This window comes from Mustelus asterias, unplaced genomic scaffold (genome assembly GCF_964213995.1).
Source record: "Mustelus asterias unplaced genomic scaffold, sMusAst1.hap1.1 HAP1_SCAFFOLD_4902, whole genome shotgun sequence".
NCBI classification, from domain to species: Eukaryota; Metazoa; Chordata; class Chondrichthyes; order Carcharhiniformes; family Triakidae; genus Mustelus; species Mustelus asterias.
In genome coordinates, this window is record NW_027594845.1 from 2,318 (window position 1) to 11,865 (window position 9,548).

The window sequence follows — 9,548 nt, forward strand, 5'->3', positions numbered from 1 at the left end:
GAGAGGCGCAGAGAGAGAGAGAGAGAGGGGCGCAGAGAGAAAGGGGCGCAGAGAGCGAGAGAGAGAGAGGGGCGCAGAGAGAGAGGGGCGCAGAGAGAGAGAGAGGGGCGCAGAGAGAGAGGGGCGCAGAGAGAGAGGGGCGCAGACTGAGAGGGGCGCAGAGCGAGTGAGGCGCAGAGAGAGAGAGGCGCAGAGAGAGAGAGGGGCGCAGAGAGAGAGAGGGGCGCAGAGAGAGAGAGAGAGAGGGGCGCAGAGAGAGAGGGGCGCAGAGAGAGAGAGAGAGAGAGAGAGGGGCGCAGAGAGAGAGGGGCGCAGAGAGAGAGGGGTGCAGAGAGAGAGAGGGGCGCAGAGAGAGAGGGACGCAGAGAGAGAGAGAGAGAGAGAGAGAGGGGCAGAAAGAGACAGGGGCGCAGAGAGAGAGGGGTGCAGAGAGAGAGGGGCGCAGAGAGAGAGAGAGAGAGAGAGAGAGGGGCAAAAAGAGACAGGGGTGCAGAGAGAGAGGGGTGCAGAGAGAGAGGGGCGCAGAGAGAGAGGGGTGCAGAGAGAGAGGGGCGCAGAGAGAGAGAGAAAACGAGAGGGAGAGAGAGGGCCGCAGAGAGAGAGGGGCGCAGAGAGAGAGGGGCGCAGAGAGAGAGAGAGGCGCAGAGAGAGAGAGGCGCAGAGAGAGAGAGAGGCGCAGAGAGAGAGAGAGAGAGGGGCGCAGAGAGAAATGGGCGCAGAGAGCGAGAGAGAGAGAGGGGCGCAGAGAGAGAGGGGCGCAGAGAGAGAGAGAGGGGCGCAGAGAGAGAGGGGCGCAGAGAGAGAGGGGCGCAGAGAGAGAAGGGCGCAGAGAGAGAAGGGCGCAGAGAGAGAGGGGCGCAGAGAGAGAGGGGCGCAGAGAGAGAGAGAGAGGGGCGCAGAGAGAGAGGGGCGCAGAGAGAGAGGGGCGCAGAGAGAGAGAGGCGCAGAGAGAGAGAGGCGCAGAGAGAGAGGCGCAGAGAGAGAGAGAGAGAGATAGGGGCGCAGAGAGAGAGAGAGAGAGATAGGGGCGCAGAGAGAGAGGGGTGCAGAGAGAGAGGGAGAGAGAGAGAGGGGCGCAGAGAGAGAGGGGCGCAGAGAGAGAGGGGCGCAGACTGAGAGGGGCGCAGAGCGAGAGAGGCGCAGAGAGAGAGAGTGGCGCAGAGAGAGAGAGGCGCAGAGAGAGAGAGGCGCAGAGAGAGAGAGAGAGAGGGGCGCAGAGAGAGAGGGGCGCAGAGAGAGAGAGAGGGGCGCAGAGAGAGAGGGGCGCAGAGAGAGAGAGAGAGAGAGAGAGTGGGGCGCAGAGAGAGAGGGGCGCAGAGAGAGAGGGGCGCAGAGAGGGAGGGGCGCAGAGAGAGAGGGTGCAGAGAGAGAGGGGCGCAGAGAGAGAGGGGCGCAGAGAGAGAGGGGCGCAGAGAGAGAGAGAGAGAGATAGGGGCGCAGAGAGAGAGGGGTGCAGAGAGAGAGGGAGAGAGAGAGAGGGGCGCAGAGAGAGAGGGGCGCAGACTGAGAGGGGCGCAGAGCGAGAGAGGCGCAGAGAGAGAGAGTGGCGCAGAGAGAGAGAGGCGCAAAGAGAGAGGGGCGCAGAGAGAGAGAGGCGCAAAGAGAGAGAGAGGGACGCAGAGAGAGAGAGAGGCGCAGAGAGAGAGAGGGGTGCAGAGAGACAGAGAGAGGCGCAGAGAGAGAGAGGGGTGCAGAGAGAGAGAGAGAGGCGCATAGAGAGAGAGGCAGAGAGAGAGAGAGAGGGGCGCAGAGAGAGAGAGAGAGAGTGAGAGAGACACACACAGAGAGAGAGAGAGACAGAGAGAGAGTGAGAGAGAGACACACAGAGGGAGTGAGAGAGAGAGACAGAGAGAGAGTGAGAGAGAGCAAAGCAGAGTGACACAGAGAGAGATATAGACAGGGAACCCTGCAAGGGTCCCCGCTCCTGAACACCGTCCTATGATATTGAGGGAGGATTTGACCTCGTGATATTATCACTGAGACTATTAATCCAAAAACTCAGCTAATGTTCTGGGGGACCCGGGTTCGAATCCCGCCTCGGCAGAGGGGGGAGTTTGAATTCAGTAAAAAATATCTGGAATTAGGAATCTACTGATGACCCACTGTCGATTGTGGGAAAAACCCATCTGGTTCCCTTCAGGGAAGGAAATCTGCCGTCCTTACCCTGGTCTGGCCTATACATGACTCCAGAGCCACAGCAATGTCGGTGACTCTCAACTCCCCTCCAAGGGCAACTAGGGATGGGCAATAAATGCTGGCCCAGCCAGTGACGCCCGTGTCCCATGGATGAATGAGTAAAAAGGTTCCTTTACCAGTTAGAGGAACCTCTCGGGAAGTTGGTGAACACCTCCTTGTGGATAATGAATGGGTCTGAGTCACACCCGAAGACTCTGCCCCTCTCTGAATTCCAGTTCTGGAATGGTGACTGTCCCCATCAACATTATTCATCCCAGCTCGCTGCACATTTTCAATCCAATTCCATCTGTTCCCTCAGGACAGGGAGAGAGCTTCGGACTGACCAGCACCTGTCAGGACAATTCCTCGGATTATTTCTGCACAGGAAGGTATAGAATGATGGGAAAACCGGGAAGGGGATTGGGATTGGGCTTGTGTACAGCGGGAGTGAACAGGAAGGGGTTTGGGATAGGGATTGTGTACAGTGGAAGTGAACGGGAAGGGGTTTGGGTCCATTGGGATTGTGTACAGTGGGAGTGAACGGGAAGGGGATTGGGATTGGGATTGTGTACAGTGGGAGTGAACGGGAAGGGGTTTGTGTCCATTGGGATTGTGTACAGTGGGAGTGAACGGGAAGGGGTTTGGGTCCATTGGGATTGTGTACAGTGGGAGTGAACGGGAAGGGGTTTGGGTCCATTGGGATTGTGTACAGTGGGAGTGAACGGGAAGGGGATTGGGATTGTGTACAGTGGGAGTGAACGGGAAGGGGTTTGGGTCCATTGGGATTGTGTAGAGTGGGAGTGAACGGGAAGGGGTTTGGGTCCATTGGGATTGTGTAGAGTGGGAGTGAACGGGAAGGGGTTTGGGTCCATTGGGATTGTGTACAGTGGGAGTGAACGGGAAGGGGTTTGGATCCATTGGGATTGTGTACAGTGGGAGTGAACGGGAAGGGGTTTGGATCCATTGGGATTGTGTAGAGTGGGAGTGAACGAGAAGGGGATTGGGATTGTGTTGAGTGGGAGTGAACGGGAAGGGGTTTGGGTCCATTGGGATTGTGTACAGTGGGAGTGAACGGGAAGGGGTTTGGGTCCATTGGGATTGTGTACAGTGGGAGTGAACGGGAAGGGGTTTGGATCCATTGGGATTGTGTCCAGTGGGAGTGAACGGGAAGGGGTTTGGGTCCATTGGGTTTGTGTACAGTGGGAGAGAACGGGAAGGGGTTTGGATCCATTGGGATTGTGTACAGTGGGAGTGAATGGGAAGGGGTTTGGGATTGGGATTGTGTACAGTGGGAGTGAACAGGAAGGGGTTTGGGTCCATTGGGATTGTGTACAGTGGGAGTGAATGGGAAGGGGTTTGGGTCCATTGGGATTGTGTACAGTGGGAGTGAACGGGAAGGGGATTGGGATTGTGTACAGTGGGAGTGAACAGGAAGGGGTTTGGGATTGGGATTGTGTACAGTGGGAGTGAACGGGAAGGGGTTTGGGTCCATTGGGATTGTGTACAGTGGGAGTGAACGGGAAGGGGTTTGGGATTGTGTACAGTGGGAGTGAACGGGAAGGGGTTTGGGTCCATTGGGATTGTGTACAGTGGGAGTGAACGGGAAGGGGTTTGGGTCCATTGGGATTGTGTACAGTGGGAGTGAATGGGAAGGGGTTTGGGTCCATTGGGATTGTGTACAGTGGGAGTGAACGGGAAGGGGTTTGGGGTCCATTGGGATTGTGTACAGTGGGAGTGAACGGGAAGGGGTTTGGGTCCATTGGGATTGTGTGCTGTGGGAGTGAACGGGAAGGGGTTTGGGTCCATTGGAAATGTCCATTGTCCCATTGGGCATTGACTGTCTCTCTGTCTGTCTCTGATAGCGGTCTGGGATGCCACTATCTGCACTTGAACAAGGGTAGCTGCCTGACGGATGATCTGTTGGATGGATGCCGCATTTACAAACCTCTCGCCAATGGGGTGAGCAGTCAAGCTTTGGCAGTCTGAGTTTGAGAGATCTCAGTTAGATTCTCTGGTCAGCAAATCCTGAACTCATTCATTCACTCCCCAACATGTGGCGTGCTCTGAGCTGGTTAGAGAGTGGCAGTGATCAACATCTGACCAATCACCTCAACCAGACTCCCCCCAGACGTCAGAACATTGAATACAGGAGTTGGGATGTCTTGTTGAAGTTGTACAAGACATTGGTAAGGCCACACTTGGAATACTGTGCGCAGTTCTGGTCACCCTATTATAGAAAGGATATTATTAATCTAGAAAGAGTGCAGAAAAGATTTACTAGGATGCTACCGGGACTTGATGGTTTGGGTTATAAGGAGAGGCTGGATAGACTGGGACTTTTTTCTCTGGAGCGTAGGAGGCTGAGGGGTGATCTTATAGAGGTCAGATGAGGGGTGTTGATTATGAGGAGAGACTGAGCAGATTGGGTTTGTATTCGTTGGAATTTAAAAGGCTGAGGGGGATCTTATAGAGACTTATAAGATAATGAAGGGGCTGGATAGGGTAGAGGTGGAGAGATTCTTTCCACTTAGAAAGAAAACTAGAACTAGAGGGCACAGCCTCAAAATAAAGGGGGGTCGGTTGAGGACAGAGTTGAGGAGGAACTTTTTCTCTCAGAGGGTGGTGAATCTCTGGAATTCTCTGCCCACTGAAGTGGTGGAGGCTACCTCGTTAAATATGTTTAAATCACGGATAGATGGATTCCTGATCGGTAAGGAATTAGGAGTTATGGGGATCCGGCGGGTAAGTGGAACTGATCCACTTCAGATCAGCCATGATCTTATTGAATGGCGGGGCAGGCTCGAGGGGCTAGATGGCCTACTCCTGCTCCTATTTCTTATGTTCTTATGTTTCTTAGGTCTATAAAATAATGAGGGGCACAGGTCAGCTAGATAGTCAATATCTTTTCCCAAAGGTAGGGGAGTCTAAAACTAGAGGGCACAGGTTTAAGGTGAGAGGGGAGAGATACAAAAGTGTCCAGAGGGGCAATTTTGTTCACACAGAGGGTGGTGAGAGTCTGGAACGAGCCGCCAGATGCAGTAGTAGAGGCGGGTACAATTTTTAAAAAGCATTTAGATGGTTACATGGGTATGATGGGTATAGAGGGATATGGGCCAAACGCGGGCATAGCTTAAGGGTTTAAAAAAAAAGGGCGGCATGGACAAGTTGGGCCGAAGGGCCTGTTTCCATGCTGTAAACCTCTATGACTCTATGGCTATGACCGGGGGGCATAGGTTTAAGGTGTGAGGGGCAAGGTTTAAAGGAGATGTACGAGGCAGATTTTTTACACAGAGGGTGGTGGGTGCCTGGAACTCGCTGCCGGGGGAGGGAGTGGAAGCGGATACGGTAGTGAGTTTTAAGGGGCGTCCGGACAAATCCATGAATAGGATGGGAATAGAGGGATACGGTCCCCGGAAGGGTAGGGGGTTTAGTTCAGTCGGGGGCAGCATGGTCGGTGCAGGCTTGGAATTTTCTTCGTTCTTTTGATTTAGTTGATGCCAAAACGTTGTGTGATTTCAAGAAGAAATTAGATATAGCTCTTGGGGCGAAAGGGATCGAGGGATATTGCGGGGGGGTGGGGGTGGGGGTGTTGTGGTGGTCAGGGGGGGATGCGGAATCAGGATATTGAATCCGATGATCGGCCATGATCAAAGTGGATGGCGGAGCAGGCTCGAAGGTGAATGGGCTCCTCCTGCTTCTAGTTTCTGTGTTTCTAAGATTTGGAAAAGCGGAACAGGTTGATCGCGATAACGTTCCGCGGTTTGCTTCACAAGAGTTTGGCGATTATCTCAGAGTAAATGGCATTGGGCGGATAAAATCCACGCCTTATGATCCATCAAGCAGTGGATTAGTTGAAAGATTTGTACAATGCTTTTTAAAGGCTTCGAAAGAGCCACGATCGCTGTCACGTCGGGCGAATAGCTGTCTGGCATCTTACAAAAACTCTGCAGTAACTAATGCACAACCGTCAGGCCACTCAGATTCAACTAACTCTTCCGTCGTAATATTCAATTTGATGTGATTTGATTTATTATTGTCACATGTATTAACATAGTGAAAAGTATTGTTTCTTGCGCGCTATACAGACAAAGCATACCGTTCATAGAGAAGGAAAGGAGAGGGTGCAGCATGTAGTGTTACAGTCATAGCTAGGGTGTAGAGAAAGATCAACTTAATGCGAGGTCGGTCCATTCAAAAGTCTGACAGCAGCAGCAGCAGGGAAGAAGCTGTTCTTGAGTCGGTCGGTACGTGACCTCAGACTTTTGTATCTTTTTCCCGACGGAAGAATCTTCGAATCCTACAGTGCAGAAGGAGGCCATTTGGCCCATCGAGTCTGCACCGACCACAATCCCACCCAGGCCCTATCCCCATAACCCCATGCATTTACCCTAGCTCGTACCCCTGGCCAATCCACCTAACCTGCACATCTTTGGACTGTGGGAGGAAACCGGAGCTCCCGGAGGAAACCCACGCAGACACGGGGAGAACGTGCCGACTCCGCACAGACAGTGGCCCGAGCCGGGAATCGAACCCGGGTCCCTGGCGCTGTGAGGCAGCAGCGCTAACCCGCTGTCCCACCCAAAAGGTGGAAGAGAGAATGTCCGGGGTGCGTGGGGGGGGGTCCTTAATTATGCCGGCTGCTTTTCTCCGAGGCAGCGGGAAGTGTAGACAGAGTCAATGGATGGGAGGCTGGGTTTGCGTGATGGATTGGGCTACATTCACGACCCTTTTGTAGTTCCTTGCGGTCTTGGGCAGAGCAGGAGCCCAGACCAAGCTGTGATACAACCAGAAAGAATGCTTTCTATGGGGCATCTGTAACAGTTGGTGAGAGTCGTAGCTGACATGCCAAATTTCCTCAGTCTTCTGAGAAAGTAGAGGCGTTGGTGGGGCTTTCTTAACTATAGTGTCGGCGTGGGGGGGGACCAGGACAGGTTGATGGTGATCTGGACACCTAGAAACTTGAAGCTCTCGACCCTTTCTACTTCATCCCCGTTGATGTAGACAGGAGCATGTTCTCCTTTACGCTTCCTGAAGTCGGTGACAATAGAACATAGAACATTACAGCGCAGAACAGGCCCTTCGGCCCACGATGTTGCACCGACCAGTTAAAAAAAAAACTGTGACCCTCCAACCTAAACCAATTTCTTTTCGTCCATGAACCTATCTACGGATCTCTTAAACGCCCCCAAACTAGGCGCATTTACAACTGATGCTGGCAGGGCATTCCAATCCCTCACCACCCTCTGGGTAAAGAACCTACCCCTGACATCGGTTCTATAACTACCCCCCCTTAATTTAAAGCCATGCCCCCTCGTGCTGGATTTCTCCATCAGAGGAAAAAGGCTATCACTATCCACCCTATCTAAACCTCTAATCATCTTATATGTTTCAATAAGATCCCCTCTTAGCCGCCGCCTTTCCAGCGAAAACAATCCCAAATCCCTCAGCCTCTCCTCATAGGATCTCCCCTCCATACCAGGCAACATCCTGGTAAACCTCCTCTGCACCCTCTCCAAAGCCTCCACATCCTTCCTGTAATGTGGGGACCAGAACTGCACACAGTACTCCAAGTGCGGCCGCACCAGAGTTGTGTACAGTTGCAACATAACGCTACGACTCCTAAATTCAATCCCCCTACCAATAAACGCCAAGACACCATATGCCTTCTTAACAACCTTATCTACTTGATTCCCAACTTTCAGGGATCTATGCACACATACACCTAGATCCCTCTGCTCCTCCACACTATTCAAAGTCCTCCCATTAGCCCTATACTCAACACATCTGTTATTCCTACCAAAGTGAATTACCTCACACTTCTCCGCATTAAACTCCATCCGACAATCTCCTTTGTTTTGTTGACATTGAGGGAGACTCTGGTCTCCGACCTGATCCATCTGTTCACCTTTCCCCAGAGCGAATGCTGGAAGGAGGAAAATGGGATGGAGGCCGGGATTCCGAGCGGGAGCGGAGAGATCTACGGAGCCGGCAGCCGCTGTTTCTTTGCCAACCTGAGCAGGGCGGTGAGTCTGTGCGGTGAGGGGATGGGGGGGGAGTCTGTGCGGTGAGGGGATGGGGGGGGAGTCTGTGCGGTGAGGGGATGGGGGGGGAGTCTGTGCGGTGAGGGGATTGGGGGGAGGGGGGGGGGGGGGGGGAGTCTGTGCGGTGAGGGGATTGGGGGGGGGGGGGGGAGTCTGTGCGGTGAGGGGATTGGGGGGGGGGGGGGGAGTCTGTGCGGTGAGGGGATGGGGGGGGGGGGGGGGGGGAGTCTGTGCGGTGAGGGGGCGGTGAGGGGATGGGGCGGGGCGGGGCGGCGGCGGCGGCGGGGGGGGGAGTCTGTGCGGTGAGGGGATGGTGAGGGGACGGTGAGGGGACGGTGAGGGGACGGTGAGGGGACGGTGAGGGGACGGTGAGGGGACGGTGAGGGGACGGTGAGGGGACGGTGAGGGGACGGTGGGGGGGACGGTGGGGGGGACGGTGGGGGGGACGGTGGGGGGGACGGTGGGGGGGACGGTGGGGGGGACGGTGGGGGGGACGGTGGGGGGGACGGTGGGGGGGACGGTGGGGGGGACGGTGGGGGGGACGGTGGGGGGGACGGTGGGGGGACGGTGGGGGGGACGGTGGGGGGGACGGTGGGGGGGACGGTGGGGGGGACGGTGGGGGGGACGGTGGGGGGGACGGTGGGGGGACGGGGGGGGGACGGGGGGGGGACGGGGGGGGGACGGGGGGGGGACGGGGGGGGGACGGGGGGGGGACGGGGGGGGGACGGGGGGGGACGGGGGGGGGACGGGGGGGGGACGGGGGGGGGACGGGGGGGGGACGGGGGGGGGACGGGGGGGGGGACGAGGGGGGGGACGGGGGGGGGGACGAGGGGGGGGACGGGGGGGGGGACGGGGGGGGGGGACGGGGGGGGGGACGGGGGGGGGGACGGGGGGGGGGACGGGGGGGGGGACGGGGGGGGGGACGGGGGGGGGGACGGGGGGGGGGACGGGGGGGGGGACGGGGGGGGGACGGGGGGGGGACGGGGGGGGGACGGGGGGGGGGGACGGGGGGGGGATGGGGGGGGGGACGGGGGGGGGATGGGGGGGGGGGACGGGGGGGGACGGGGGGGGGATGGGGGGGACGGGGGGGGACGGGGGGGGGATGGGGGGGACGGGGGGGGGATGGGGGGGACGGGGGGGGGATGGGGGGGACGGGGGGGGATGGGGGGGACGGGGGGGGGATGGGGGGGACGGGGGGGGGATGGGGGGGGGGGGGGGGGAGTCTGTGCGGTGAGGGGGCGGGTCTATCTCTCTGTCACCCCCATCCCTGGACGATTGGGAAGGATGTCGGGGACTTGGGAGGAGATGGAGGGCGTTTCGGGGAAATGTGGA

The 9,548-nt window shown here is 57.1% G+C and overlaps 1 long non-coding RNA gene across 1 annotated transcript; it reads left to right on the plus strand.

Moving 5' to 3' along the window:
• Window positions 1–2,492: 2,492 nt before the first annotated feature.
• Window positions 2,493–8,216, plus strand: LOC144491278 (uncharacterized). Its single transcript, XR_013497417.1, has 3 exons — window positions 2,493–2,564; window positions 4,038–4,134; window positions 8,091–8,216. It is a non-coding gene; the product is annotated as an uncharacterized LOC144491278 (long non-coding RNA).
• Window positions 8,217–9,548: the final 1,332 nt, after the last annotated feature.